The 14,624-nt window shown below is 44.2% G+C and overlaps 1 protein-coding gene across 1 annotated transcript in view; it reads left to right on the top strand.

Annotated features, from left to right (window-relative positions):
• The window catches only part of MYO3A (myosin IIIA), a 1,274,985-nt gene that overhangs the window by 441,460 nt on the left and 818,901 nt on the right, over positions 1–14,624 (top strand). The gene's annotated exons all lie outside the window — the stretch shown is intronic.

The raw sequence follows: 14,624 nt of genomic DNA, 5'->3' as shown, positions 1-14,624 counted from the left end.
AGCTGAGTACCGTGATTTGCAACCACTAATATGCCGCTAACGTTAAATCCAGTACTGCTAGCAAGAAATGTGCAAACCCTGTCACTGTTTTTGCCTAGAAAGAAATTTGCCTCAAATGTGGCTCTTCCAGAATACTCCTTATCAGATAAAGGCCCTCATTATGACCCTGGTGGTGCATGGACCACCAGGGGCGCTGTGGCAGTCTCACCATTGCGGGACGGGCTGTGTAGACTGCCATTTTAAGACTGTGGCCAGTGGGAGTCGGATAAACGCCTAGGTTATTCCAAATAGGGACACTGCACCCAAAAGCACACAATCACACACAGACATACCCCCACTCACACAGGCACTCACAACATTCACCCCCATAGACATGCATACATGCCCATACACATCATACACGCATGCATACACTCACCATCACCCACCCCCTGTCTTCCACTACATCCATACACACACAACCGCCACTCCCCACTCATCTTCACATAACCACTCCCCCACCACCCCACCCTTGCAGACGACACTTACCTCGTCTGACGAGGTGCTCCTCCATGAGGGTTCGGGACCCAGCGCTCCCACCCCCAGCACCGTTGTAATTCTGTGGGTGGTCTTTTTTGTGGCGTGGTGGTGTCGGCAGTGGAACCGCCATAGGGACTGCCGCCGGATATCTGACTGCCGGCAGCACAGATATCTGGTGGCAGTCGTAATACTGGCGGTCTTCGAGCAGCTGCAGTGGTCTTGGGAAAACACAGCTGCAGTCATAATGAGGGCCATAAAGTGCCATGGTAAAAAGCACCATAATATAATAATTTCACCTGACAGGGAAGCTACAGAGAGTGCAGCCATAGGCTTGCTTTGAGCTGTGTCTGATTTCCCACCAGGCCCACACAGTGTGACTCACAAAGGTGAACTTATTGCTTTAAGGAATTCCTGGGTCACATTTCGTAGCTTGGCTCAAGCAGTAATCCTGACTCAAGAGCGTGTGCATGTGGTACATTTTATTTCTTTAATTGCATTTATAAAAACTGCTGCACCACAAGTCAAAATAGGTGTATGTGTGCTGTACATAGACGAGATGTAGAGTTGCAGAACACCCTGAAAAATCTCAACAAAGTTCAAGAAATCTTAAAAATAAAAAAAAACTAGCCACACAAAAATATAGTCAAGATTAAGAGACTGTAAGCCCCAACTCAAGTTAGGTAAAGTATGCATTTTCATGAGACAAATGGCACATAACTAAGAAAAATTTAAGTAAGTATCAAATGTTGTGTAGAAAACAAACCCTTTGTATAGGAAAGCAAAGGAGTTCAATGTTCACCTGAGAAAAAATCCAAGAATGTGAAAAAACTACAGAGAGGTAGAATTATAGAAAAATCAAAGATGTGCCATTTGCATCCCACCTCCGCCATACTCTGAATCAGGGATAAAGTCTTATTCATGCTTTTCAGCCTGGCCTAGGTACCTTCACTGTCTGTTACTTGCATGAATACAAAACGCTGGTGGTTGGCCTCACTGAAAGGTTTATCCTTTAGATTGGGCATCACAGCACACCTGAAGGCCTTAGCTGGTTACAATCTCAAAAGGTTTGGTACATTGAGCAAGGTGGTCCTACTTTCACTACAAGTGTGTGACTGAAGACACACTTTTGACTCAATTGCAGTCCTGGGCTGTCGAACAACCACTGTATTCCAAAGCATGAGGACTTCATTTATCCCAAAAGATTGGAGAAAATTTAGAGTAATGCATACGAATCAGATTTTCTGATTTCCATGAGCTTTTCAGTAATTGTTCTGTAGGAAAGTATTTGCGATACGTGCGTTCCCAAGGCTACTGTGTTGTTGGGTATGTTAATGTGGTCTACCGATGAATCCGTCATCTAACTCATTTGTTCTTCTCTCTGAAATGTTTTTCTTTCCTTTCTATCAAAATCTTCTTTCTTCTCACCCCAAACAAATCAGAACTATCATATTTTAATTTTCTCTCAACTTACTCGGGGACAATTCGGGAAGATCGCTTTATAGAGATATGACCCTAGTGCTACTTCAAAGCCTGGGGTGCATATTTACAAGAAAGTCAGGCAGCGCGACAGTTGAGCTTTCTACACTGCACTATGTGACAGGGAAAGGGCAGGAATGTGTTGTATTTCAACGATTGATGCATTCCTGCCTTTTCCTAGGACTGGCGCCAGTGCAGTGGAAAAAGTAGGAAAGCACTACATTCTGGCATCTTCCGCCCAAAAACAATCCCTTGAGGCTTTTTCTTCTTTCCATGTGCGCTGCAAACTGCAAACTTCAGCACACGTAATGAGGAAAAAAATGAGGAGAAACAAAGATAGTTCTCCTCGTTACACCTCGCCTGGGGAGGCATGGCATTTTTGGTGCATTCCCAGGTCTGCTACTTTTGATAAATCTGGAAATGTGTCAAAATCCATGGGTATTCCTTGGGAACACCCACACAACACCCATGGAATGCCTCCCTAGGGCAGAGGTACACAGCACAATGATTTGTGCTGTGTTACATTTCTATGGAGTTATCAAGCCACTCAGGGCCATGCATGGTGGCCTTGCGTAGCTTTATATATCTCATTTTGGAGTTGCATCACGCATGCACCACGTTGCATGTTGAAAGAGTGATGCAACTCCCCTCATAAATATGACCCTAGGTTCTTTCTCCCCAACAGATAAAAGAAAGAAGGCTGGACACAACAGTAAATTAACCTGGCAAAGGTTGATGTCCATGCACAAGTGGGCATCTTTAACACCTGCGTTATACATTTCTGCCAGAAAATACCTAAATTCTGTCAGTCCCGCCCACATAGGAGCTCTGAAAATGATCAAGGATGGGCAGAATGTTCTGTTACTCTTGTAACATGGAGTTCCGGACAAATTCTGCCAATCACCGCAAGGTAGTATGTTTTCTACTGTGCAGCTCCAGAACCTTCGCTGTGAGAAGGCTGCTTCTGGAGTAGAAAATCTACTTGAGCAGCAGCAAAATCAGCTCGAGGAGCTGTGCCCTCTGGAGTATCGAAAGGTGCAGTTTGTGCTGATTTTTCAGCACGAAGTATGCTACCAGCTTTAAATCAGAGCACAAGCAGCATAACATGCCTATTTCCACCTGTTGGCGGAACTCCATGGAATCTCATGGAGTTTTTTTGTAACCCCATGAAACTGAGCTGAGTCAAAATCTGCAAGTTCCGCTCACCTCTAGAAACGGTGTGATCCCTATCAAGTCTGAATATATTCTTGATCCAAAAAGCCAATGTGGATGTCAAAATTAGAGATAGAGGACAAGTGAAGCTCTTACAAAAAGCCTGGACTTTCAGCAAAATGAGTGAAACAATTTTATCCAAATACAAAATTAGGTTGTTCACAATGCATAACAAAAGCTGTGGGTTCCACACCAAAAATGTAGGAAAGAGGTTTTTGTTCTTTTAGCAGTTTCAAATTGGGCCCTTTGATATGACACAGCAAATAGAAGAAATGGCCAATGGAGGTGGCCTGCAGCAGTCTAGTACAACCACTTTCAGGATTGAGTTGGTCTCCTAAAGGGAAAATTCAAAGTGAGGAGACCATCTCACTTGGAATTCAGTTCAACAGATCTGAGGAAACACATGGTCAGTGGTGTTGGTTTCTGTTAGAATTCTTCACTGGATAATGGGTGGATGGTAGGATCTGGTTGTTCCCTACAACAATCCTTCCAGAAAAAGCCAGTCAACCATATTAAAAACTGTATTACCAGTTTGCAAGATTCAAAATGTTCAGGAATCTGTGATAGACTTTGTAACCTCATCTAACAGCTCTGGGAGGTACCGGATATCACTGGAACTGGCTATGGCATCAGTGTTTATTTAAGACGGAATGACACACTCATGTATTTATTTGTTATTGAAGAAGAATGTGAAGATATTCCAAGTGTTGGAGCAAAAGGGATAACTAGGTTTAGTTTGGCGGATCCAACAACTATGGTTTTGCTGAATTACTTGACACACTGTCCTTGGTAATAGAAAGAAGGATGAAAATTCATACAAACATTCATTAGACATCACTCTTAGTTGACCCTGTCTCCGCAAAAATCCTGGAATTTGAGTGTTTACTGTTTCTGTAAACAGATCCATAATGTAGAAACACTGATTAGACTGAATGCAAGCAGATATCAGTTTGTGAAGACCTCAGGTTTCGGAGCCTTTAGATCTTTTCACATTGGATTGTCCAGACATGTGGTCAGCTGGCCTAGTGAAGTAACCAAAATTCTAAATATTCCATTGTGCCCAGGGGAGTGAAACAGGTGTGTGTGCCCGCATTGTGTGCCCTGGAGGTACTATGGTATTACACAGTGAGCTGCAAATACTTGTGCAGACCCTTTGTAATATTGATAGTACTGTCACACATGTAGGGCCAGTGCGATCTTTAGAGGGGATTTCCTCATCTGCATGGGGGTAAGACTCAATGCAAATAAGGAAATCACTTTACCTCTGCATCGGCATCTTATTACAGACACAGGCATAGAGGCAAGCAAGCCTATAAGATACAGACTGACATTTCATTAAAAAAGGTGATGCATCGTTAATATGCCACTTGAGGGCAGCCCTCTGGAAGGGGCAAAGGGGGTTCTGTGGACCCACCAGACATGACCCTGCAGGAGGATACCGTCACTCACTGCACCTGCTTGCAGGGGGATCTCTGTTTTTTCTTTAAAGTTCAGGCAGCTGCCATCTGCACAGTGAAGCACTTGGAAGCAGCAACTCCATCTTTCACTGAATGCATTGACCCCAGGACAGCTGCAAGTTTTAGGCTTTCATTCATAATGAATAAGGTGCAATGTCCTGTTCTGTGCCAGGTTCACCTTTAGAAAGGTGTGCCTGTTCTATAATCAGAGCCCTGGTGTGCAACTCAGACAGAATGAAGGTACTTGAGCCACCCCCATTCATGAGTCAGTTCATTAATTGTCCACTAATATATTCTTAATATTCAAGACAGCTGAGAATAATATTCTGTACTTCACTAAGATGCAAATGGAGCCTATCAGTGTGTTGAGGTGCATCCTTTGCTCCTGAGGTGGCCAGTGCCTGCAGTTAGGCTCTATTCCCCCATGTGACCCTCCACCTTCAAAACCAGGTTCCCAGGTTAAATGATTACGTTCACATTAGACCCAAAAATTGATTGATAGTTCAATATTTTTGTGTGTTTCCTAAAAATCTCACTTTTCAGTATTGAGCTCAATGTCACCATACATTGGTGAAGCCTTTTCTAAGTGTTCTTCCCAAAAGGGTATGAAGATGATGTTTATATACTGTAGAGCAGATACAGTCTTATCCATTGACATAAGAAGAGTTGCTGCCCTCTTTCAAATCAGAAAGAAAATGAAGACATCTCTCCTCAAACAGCAGTACCACCATACAAGGTAAACACCTACAGATTGCATCCTGACTCTCAGTTTGAGGTGCTTCTCCACCTGCAGGCTCATCCCTGCCATCCCTGGGGGTCTAGTAGCCATCACAAGTATTTCTTTCTTTTTCATTTCTTCTCTCTTTCGCTCTTTCACTCTTGCATTTTCTGACTTTTTCTTCTATCATCCCTCCTTTTTCCCTAGTTCTTTTTCCTTTCTCCCTTCTTTCCTCTGCCCCCCTGCAAAGCACTTTTCTAGCCCTCCCGCCTCCCAGCTGACTGCTCCCCCCTCCCCTTCTTAATGGCGGACGCAGCGCTGTGAGAGGGCAACTGCACTGACCTGGTGGGTGTTGCCTGCCTCCCCAGCTCCTCTGGCTGCTGCTGCCTCTGCCTCTTGCCTGGAACGGACTGAGAGTCTCCTGACTCTCAGTTCAAGGCCCTCCTCCACCAGCAGGCTTGTCCCTGCACCTCATCCCTGGTGATCTAGTGGCTATCAGAAGTAAGTATTTCCTTTTCTTTTTTTCTCTCTGTCGCTCGTTCACTCTTTCATTTTCTGCCTTTTTCTTCTATTATCCCTTGTTTTTCCCTACTTCTTATTCCTTTCTCCCTTCTTTCCTCTGCTCCCCGCAAAGCGCCTTTCCTGCCCTCCGACCTCCCAGCTGACTGCTCCTCCCGTCTCCCCCCTTCTTAATGGTGGCCGCAGCGCTGTGAGAGGGCAACTGCACTGACCGCCTGGTCAGCGTCTGCTGCCCTCCCAGCTTCTCTGGCTGCTGCTGCCTCCGCCTCTTGCCTGGGACAAACTGAGAGTCTCGTGACTCTCAGTCCGAGGCCCTCCTCCACCCGCAGGCTTGTCCCTGTGCCTCATCCCTGGTGGTCTAGTGGCCATCACAAGTTAAGTATTTCCTTTTCTTTTCTTCTCTCTGTCGCTCTTTCACTCTTGCATTTTCTGCCATTTTCTTCTATCATCCCTCGTTTTTCCCTAGTTCTTTTTCCTTTTTTCTGCCCCCTCTCTCCCACGAAGCACCTATCCCATCCTCCCAGCTGACTGCTCCCCCCAGCCTCCTCCCCTTCTTAATGGCGGCCACAGTGCTCTGAGGGCAACTGCACTGACCTGGTCAGCGTCTGCTGACCTCCCCAGCTCCTCTGGCTGCTGCTGCTGTCTCTGCCTCTTGCCTGGGACGAACTGAGAGTCTCCTGACTGTCAGTTTGTGGCTCTCCTCCACCTGCAGAACACATCTCTCAACACCTGAGGACCATTCACTGGCTACCGGTCGAGAAGCTAATTGCCTTCAAGCTTCTCACCCACACGTACAAGGCCATACACAGTGCAGGACCAGCCTACCTGAACCACTGCGTCTCCTTCCACACCCGGGCCAGATCCCTCCGCTCCATCCAGATGGCCCTGGCCACCGTCCCTCGCATCCGTAAAACCACTGCCGGAGGACGATGTTTCACCTACACTGCAGCAAAGAGCTGGAACAACCTCCCCCTGCACCTCAGACAAAGCCTGTCGCTCACCATCTTTAGGAAGAACCTCAAGATGTGGCTCTTTGGATGAGGCCCCCTCCCCTCCCCCCAGTGCCTTGAGACGCTCACGGGTGAATAGCCGTGCTTTACAAATACTGATTGCTTGATTGATTGCCTTCGTATAAATAATTTTGAGTTGTGTTTCTATGACCTTTGTAAAGGCTTGTTGTGATCCGAACATCCCAAAATGAAAGCATCAGGGTCTGACATTTCTGCTACCATAAGGAAGTGTTGAATTTTCAATTTACTTTGTGAAGTAGAAGGGTATGTTTTTTCAGATTTAGTTTCATTAGTTAAATGCCCTTCCAGGGGCCACCCCTAAGAATGGAGCCACATTCCATCTAAAATGAATAGGAAATACGAGACCATTCAAAATCAATAGGTTAATAACTCTATACCAGCCACTATACTACCTCTAAACCCCTTAATAAACTGCATAAGGTTAAATTATTTAACATTTCAATAAATATAGCAGGAGAAAAGTTCTGAAGAAATTATTTTTATTAGTATTATCTTGCAAAGATTTCGCTGAGAATATTCTCTCACTAAACCTTTTTCTTCACTGAAAGGGCCTTCTGCATTTGAATTTTGGTGATGGTGGTCAGCTTGTTTACTTTGCAATATGTATTTTTCTATGATGGTCAGGTTTTAAACTTTGTCTCCTCCTACTTTTTCACTAGAAGCCTTCCCTTAAAGAGTTCAGGTCTTTAAAAGATCAAAGGAAAATTCTTCTGGAAAAAAACGTGTTGAAAGATTTTTTAAAAATTGTTTTCCAGGCATACCTAAGCCCTGTATTGTGTGTGGATATCCAGGAGGAATACACAAAGACCATCTGCCAACCACTCTTGTGACCCAGAAACAGGCTGTTACCCATTAATGGCTCATGCAGGATAGTGCTAACTTTCTAAAAGTGGCATTTTCAAAATTGCAATTTAAAATCTGAGTTTAGCATAAAAAGTACTCTTCATTAGATTTCTATAGACCCTAAATATGAACTGTTCATTTGCTCCCATTTGGAAGGTATACTTATTAAATGTTATCAGATGACTCTGATGTTATCTTTAGGGCCTACCCCATTGGTGCCTTATAAGAATTAGAAAAGAAGGCTTAGGCCTGGAAAGATTGAATTTGCCAGGTAGAAATAACAGTTTAAAACTGCACACACAGGCTGCTATGGAAGGCCTGAGAAGAGGTTTGCAAGGCCACTTAAGTATGTGACACGACAAGTGCTGCAGGCCCTCAAGTAGCAATTAATCTTCAGCCCTGGGTACATGTAGTTGAAGTTTACTAGGGCTGTTAAGTAAATTATATGTACCAAATGGGGGAAAGCCAAGGTTACCATGTTTTAAAGAGTGAGCACATGCACTTTAGATCTGGTTCGCAGAGGTAAAGTGCAAAGAGTGCTAAGGCCAACAAAATAAGATCAGAAAAGTACTTAGAAGTAAGGAAAAAAAGATTGGGGGAAGACCCACCATACGGCTAGCAGGTGTACATCAGTCTATACTTCTTAATGTCCTTAAACAGCAAAGTACCCAGAATAGTTAACATCTAGGTAACAGTGGTATGATCTGAGCCACAGTGTGAGGTATTGAGAACATTCTATTTCAAATAACAACTTTATGAACAACACGTCTTTTTTGCATCTGCATTTGTTCGTGGAAAGACTGAAGTCTGAGCAACTGCGAAGGTCAATGATGACCTGAATGTTCACCTGGCTCACTGTAAACTTTTGAGGTTTTGACAGTAGTTCCTAAATGTGTTCTGAATTAACTTTCATAGTAGAAAGATAGCCTTGTTATATAAACAATCTTGGCCTGTCAAGTAGCCCTGGAAAATCCATTTGTACTGGAAATGTACCCCTTTGCTGCACATTTCACCTTTTCAATTTCATTTATTTGTGTAGAACAATACAATAATTCAACTAAACGTTGGCCCAGTGCTCTTCCATCAGCCTTTGACAAGAACTATTTTTTAATCTCTGCTGCTTTTGAATTGATGCAAAGTAACCCAGACCAATGCCTGTCCAGAGAAGTTTTAAGGCATGGCCAAAGCGGGCTCTGGCCCAGGGCCCCAGCCTTTCAGAGGGTCTCTGAAAAAGCTGGTTCTGTTCTGCAGACCTGCCCTGATAACCTTGAATGATTCTTAAACATAGATGGCTTTAAATGCTGTTTTCCTTAAATGTATTTGTAATACGAGTAACGTGTGTGAGTTTGCTACCTATTTCAGAGAAATGTTGTGTTCATGTATTTCAACACCATCCTACATCCATAAAAAGTATTTTAGATTGAAACAGTACCTCACATATTCGAAATAGGAGAGAGTCACCGAAGTTATTTGCAATAATATTGGTGCGCTGCTTCTGTATTACAGTATTGAAAACACACGTCACTAGCCCTGAAAATCAGATGGAAACACATTCAGAATTTGGACCAGTGTTCCTGTCAGTGTGCCAGGGATCTAGCCGAAAAGGGCATTAAATAGCTGTTATTAGATCATAAATTCAAAGCTATTCAAACAGGGGTCCCTAAAATATTTTTGTTGATGACCTTTACAGAATAGGGACATGTCTTTTTATAACTTTGTTGGAAAAATAACCTATTTATGCAAGTTCGTGAAACTGATAACCCCTTTCTTGGAGGCCGGCAAAAACATTATGATAGGGATTGAGGATGTAAAAAGTGTGCTGGCATCTTTCTCAAAATAGTTTTTGTGTGTGATTGTACCAGACAAATAGTTACAGATGAGGACATGTCTCCAAAAGGTAAACAGTTATCACTTAAACTCTCTTCTCGGTTTAAGCCTAGTAGTAATTTGTATTGTTGTATCCTATGTTAGGCCATTATTTCTTTCCATTTGAACATCCAAAGACTTAACACCTTCGCTGCCAGCCTTCTCCCCCTCAGGTGCCAAGCTTTTTTTGGGGCTATTTGCGGCAGTTCGCGCTGAGGCCCTCATAACTTTTGGTCCACATACGCTACCCACGGTAAATTTACATTCTTTTTTCCAGCATCATTGGGATTCTGGAGGTACCCAGAGTTTGTGGGTTCCCCTGAAGAAGACCAAGAAATTAGCCAAAATACAGCGAAAATGTAGTTTTTTTTCTCTTAAATGGGAAAAAAGGGCTGCAGAAGAAGGCTTGTTTTTCTTTTTCCTGAAAATGGCATCAACAGTTTTGTATAGATCCTAGAAGGTTTTCCTACAGAAAATAACAACTGAAATAAAAAAAAAAAGGAAATTGAGGTGAAAAAAACTGCAATTTTTCTCAACATTTTACTCTGTAACCTGTGATGTCAGAAGTTTTAAGGCAATATACCATTATGTCTGCTGGACTCTTCTGGTTGCGGCGATATATAGGGCTTGTAGGTTCATCAAGAACCCTAGGTACCCAGAGCCAATAAATGAGCCGCACCTTGCAATGGGTTTTCATTCTGTACTGGGTATACAGCAATTCATTTGCTGAAATATAGAGAGTGAAAAATAGGTATCAAGAAAACCTTTGTATTTCCAAAATGGGCACAAGATAAGATGTTAGGAAGCAGTGGTTATTTGCATGTGAATTACAGAGCATTTCTCAAATAGACGTCTTTTTTACACATTGTCTTACATTTGGAAGGAAAAAATGTAGAGAAAGACGAGGAGAAATAACACTTGTTTTGGTAATCTGTGTTCCCCCAAGTCTCCCGATAAAAATGGTATCTCACATGCATGGGTAGGCCTAATGCTCGCGACAGGAAACGCAACATGGACACATCACATTTTTACATTGAAATCTGACATGTTTTTTTTGCAAAGTCCTTAGCTGTAGATTTTGGCCACTAGCTCGGCCGGCACCTAGGGAAATCTACCAAACTGGTGCATTTTTTTAAACCTTGACACCTATGGGAATCCAGGATGGGGTGACTTGTTGGGCTCTCACCAGGTTCTGTTACCCAGAATCCTTTGCAAACCTCACAATTTGGCCAAAAAAAACACTTTTTCCTCACATTTCGGTGACAGAAAGTTCTGGAATCTGAGAGGAGCCACACATTTCCTTCCGCCCAGCGTTCCCCCAAGTCTCCCAATAGAAATGATACCTCACTTGTGTGGGTGGCCCAGGTTCCTGCAACAGAAAAAGGCCAAAAACCTGTAGAGATTGAGGGGATAGCACAGCGAGTTGATAAGCACATATTTTTCTTTTATACATCTTTAGGCTGACTCTGCTTTGGGGACCCACACAAGTGAGGTATCATTTTATTTGGGAGACTGAGGGGAATGCTGGGTGGTAGGAAATTTGTGCCAAAGCGGTGATCCTACACAGAAAAGTGAGGAAAATGTGAATTTTTAAGCAAATCTTTAGGTTTGCAGAGAATGGGTATGAGAATGTTGGGGGATCCACGCAAGCCACACCTCCCTGGACTCCTTGGGGTGTCTAGTTTAAAAAATGTCTTGGGTTTGGTAGGTTTCCCTAGATGAAGGCCGCAGCCGGGACTAAAAACATAGGTGCCCCCCCCAAACACAGGTAGTTTTGTCATAGATCATTTTGATGTGTCCACGTACTTCTGTGATGTTCCAAACACTAAAATTGTGAAAAGAAACGCACTTAGGTTATGTTTAAAAGACCCCTCATCCACCACCCAATTTGGTGGCATGTTTCATCATCAGGGTCCCACCTGAGACACCTAGTGTGTCACGGGTGTGCTGCGACGCCTGATTACAGTGGAGCAGGTTTTGTCATTTTTACCACACATACTGGTTGGATTTGGCACGAGGGTGAGTGATGGTTCAGTAGATCAAATTTTATTAACAAGAGATTTCACAAAATTTAAATGCACTGTGCTTGCACATCTGCAAAGCATATGTCAATAGTGAAATACGAGCAAAGTCATAAAATGTAAACAATATGGTGTTGGGTGCCAGGCTAGCCCTAACACCTGCCACCACAGGTGTCGGAGGGCCACACACTGAAGAGTGGGTGGTTGCCTAAATATTGAAAGAAGAGTGGCCAGGGTACACCAATAGCACGCACGGGTTTATTCGCTCCACAAATACTTGAGGCATCTCATGGCCATCATTTGCCTATACTATTTGATTTCTCCCAAGGACTCATGACTACCAGCAGCTTGATCTATGTACCTTTCATGTTTACAAATAATGTTTTATATACATCTGAAGCCTTGACAAAGTCTTGAAGACGAAACACGTGTTGGCTGTTTTGCTGTATGGACTTATTGTTACATTTGAACATCCTATTGTAACTTTGACCATTTATCACCATCTGGCTGCTCTGGACACATGGTCATTTTGTACAACGCAGTCTTTTGATTGAGATTTCTACTTTCTACCTGCACTTATAATAAATATCTACACATCATCTTCCAAGAACAAACTTTCTACTTATTCTTGAACATTATCAGGATTCATGCTATTGGTGTGCCCTGGCCACTCTTCTTTCAACAGTTTTCATTCATGACCTGCACAAGACCATTCATGCAGTCAGCCGCGGGCCCACCACATTACAACACTCACATCAACAGACAGCGCCACTCAAGGGCCCATCACTTTCATACGCCCACATGCCTGATACAGCAATCATACCAGCTGATGGGAGTGTGTGTACTGGCGTATGGCTGGTACCACCAGTCAAGCACCACCCCACGCACACCGCCAGCCAAGCGCCACCCCACACACACCACCAGCCAAGTGCCACCCCACACACACCGCCATCCAGGCGCCACTCCACGCACACCGCCATCCAGGCGCCACTCCACGCACACCGCCACTCCACGCACACCGCCAGTCAAGCGCCACTCCACGCACACCACCAGTCAAGTGCCAGTCCACGCACACCACGTGCACACTGCCAGTCAAGCGTCACCCCACGCACACCACCAGCCATGCGCCACTCAACGCACACCGCCAGCCAAGCGCCACTCCACACACACCGCCAGCCAAGCACCACTCCACACACTCCGCCAGCCAAGCGCCACTCCACACACTCCGGCAGCCAAGCGCCACCACATGCACACTGCCAGCCAAGCGCCACCACATGCACACTGCCAGCCAAGCGCCACCCCACTCACACCACCAGCCAAGCGCCGATCCACGCACACTGCCAGTCAAGCGCCACCTCATGTACACTGCCAGCCAAGCGTCACTCCACACAGAACGCCAGCCAAGCACCACTCCATGCACACCTCCAGCCGACCACCACTCTATGCACACCGCCATCATTTATTTTTTGTTTTTAACAAACCACTACCTTATCATAAATAAGTACAAAACTACAAACACAAAAGCTCTAACTGAGTACGACAGTAATGCCAACCATGAAACTGAACATCTGAAAATATAAAATAGCAGTTTATGCTCACGGTATTTCCCAATAATTCTTCTGTGTGTGGTAGCTCCTGAAACGGCCACCGACACACAGCCTAGGCTTTGAAGGACAATCGGGGCAGTACATCCTAGTCTCCTTGCTGATACCTCTTCGAGCACAGACTCTACATCTCTTAGCAGGAAAGTATTTTTTGGCTGTGGGAGGAATGTGCTCAGCAAAGTAACGATCTTTCAATCTAGCCACTTCCTCCACCACTGGTTCTCCTAGAAACTCTTGCCTGTTCCAGCACAACAAGGTTCGCTATGACAGACTCCTGAAATTTCACAAATGTCACCCTTGACTCAGGAGAACTATTCTTGAACACAACAAAAGCATTAAAAGTTGCCAAGTGGAACAGGTGAACAACTAATTTCTTATACCAAACATAAGCCTTACGAGCAGCTGTGTGAGGTTCCAACCTCTGATCTATACAAACCCACAAACTCTGATAAACACCATCCATGTGCTTATTGTAGTCTGGAATGCACACAGGTTTGCGCACTTCAGCAACTTGACCCCAAACAGCCAAAGGTGAAGTACTGTCATAATGGATGGTAGTTAGCGTGTACACATCCCTCCGGTCTACAAATTGCAGAGCTAGCAGCTCATCATTCGGCAAGGCACTGCAATGTCCCTTCTCAAGTTTTTTACAGACAAGCTCTCTGGATACCCTTTCAGATTAAAGTGGATTGTGCCACAAGCAACAGTGTCCACTCCGAACAATTCCTTGAATAACTGAACTCTAGTGTAGAAGTTATCTACATATAAATGGTGACCTTTGTTAAACAGTTGTCTACCATGTTCCCACACACTTTTCCCACTAACGCCAAAAGTGGGCAGACAACCAGGGGGGTCAATATTGGAATCCCTACCAGTGTGGACCCGGAAATTATAAACATATCCTGTACTACTTTCAGACAGCATATACAATTTAATTCCATACCGTGCCCTCTTGCTAGGAATGTACTGCCTAAGAACCAAACGACCCTTGAACAGGACCAAAGACAGATATTTCTTTGTCTGGAACATAGATCTCAGAAAAACGATCTACAAAATGATCAAGCACCGGTCTAATCTTAAAAAGATGGTCAGAATCAGGGTGATCTCGTCACAAGGCTAAAGCATTATCAACAAAATGCAACATCCGAAGAAGAAGCCCATAGCGGTTACGACTCATAATTGCAAATATAGCAGTTGCCAACAAGGGACTAGTAGACCAATATGAAGAAAGCGATAGCTTCCTCATCAACCCCATCAAAAAAGTTAAACCCAAGAACATTTTTAACTCTTCCAGATTTGTGGGAATCCACCGGCTAGCTCTAGAGTGTGGCCTAAGTCTGGCAGGATTGTCCCTCAAA

This window comes from Pleurodeles waltl, chromosome 10, assembly GCF_031143425.1.
Source record: "Pleurodeles waltl isolate 20211129_DDA chromosome 10, aPleWal1.hap1.20221129, whole genome shotgun sequence".
Taxonomy (NCBI): domain Eukaryota; kingdom Metazoa; phylum Chordata; class Amphibia; order Caudata; family Salamandridae; genus Pleurodeles; species Pleurodeles waltl.
This window is presented reverse-complemented; position numbering and strand designations above follow the sequence as displayed.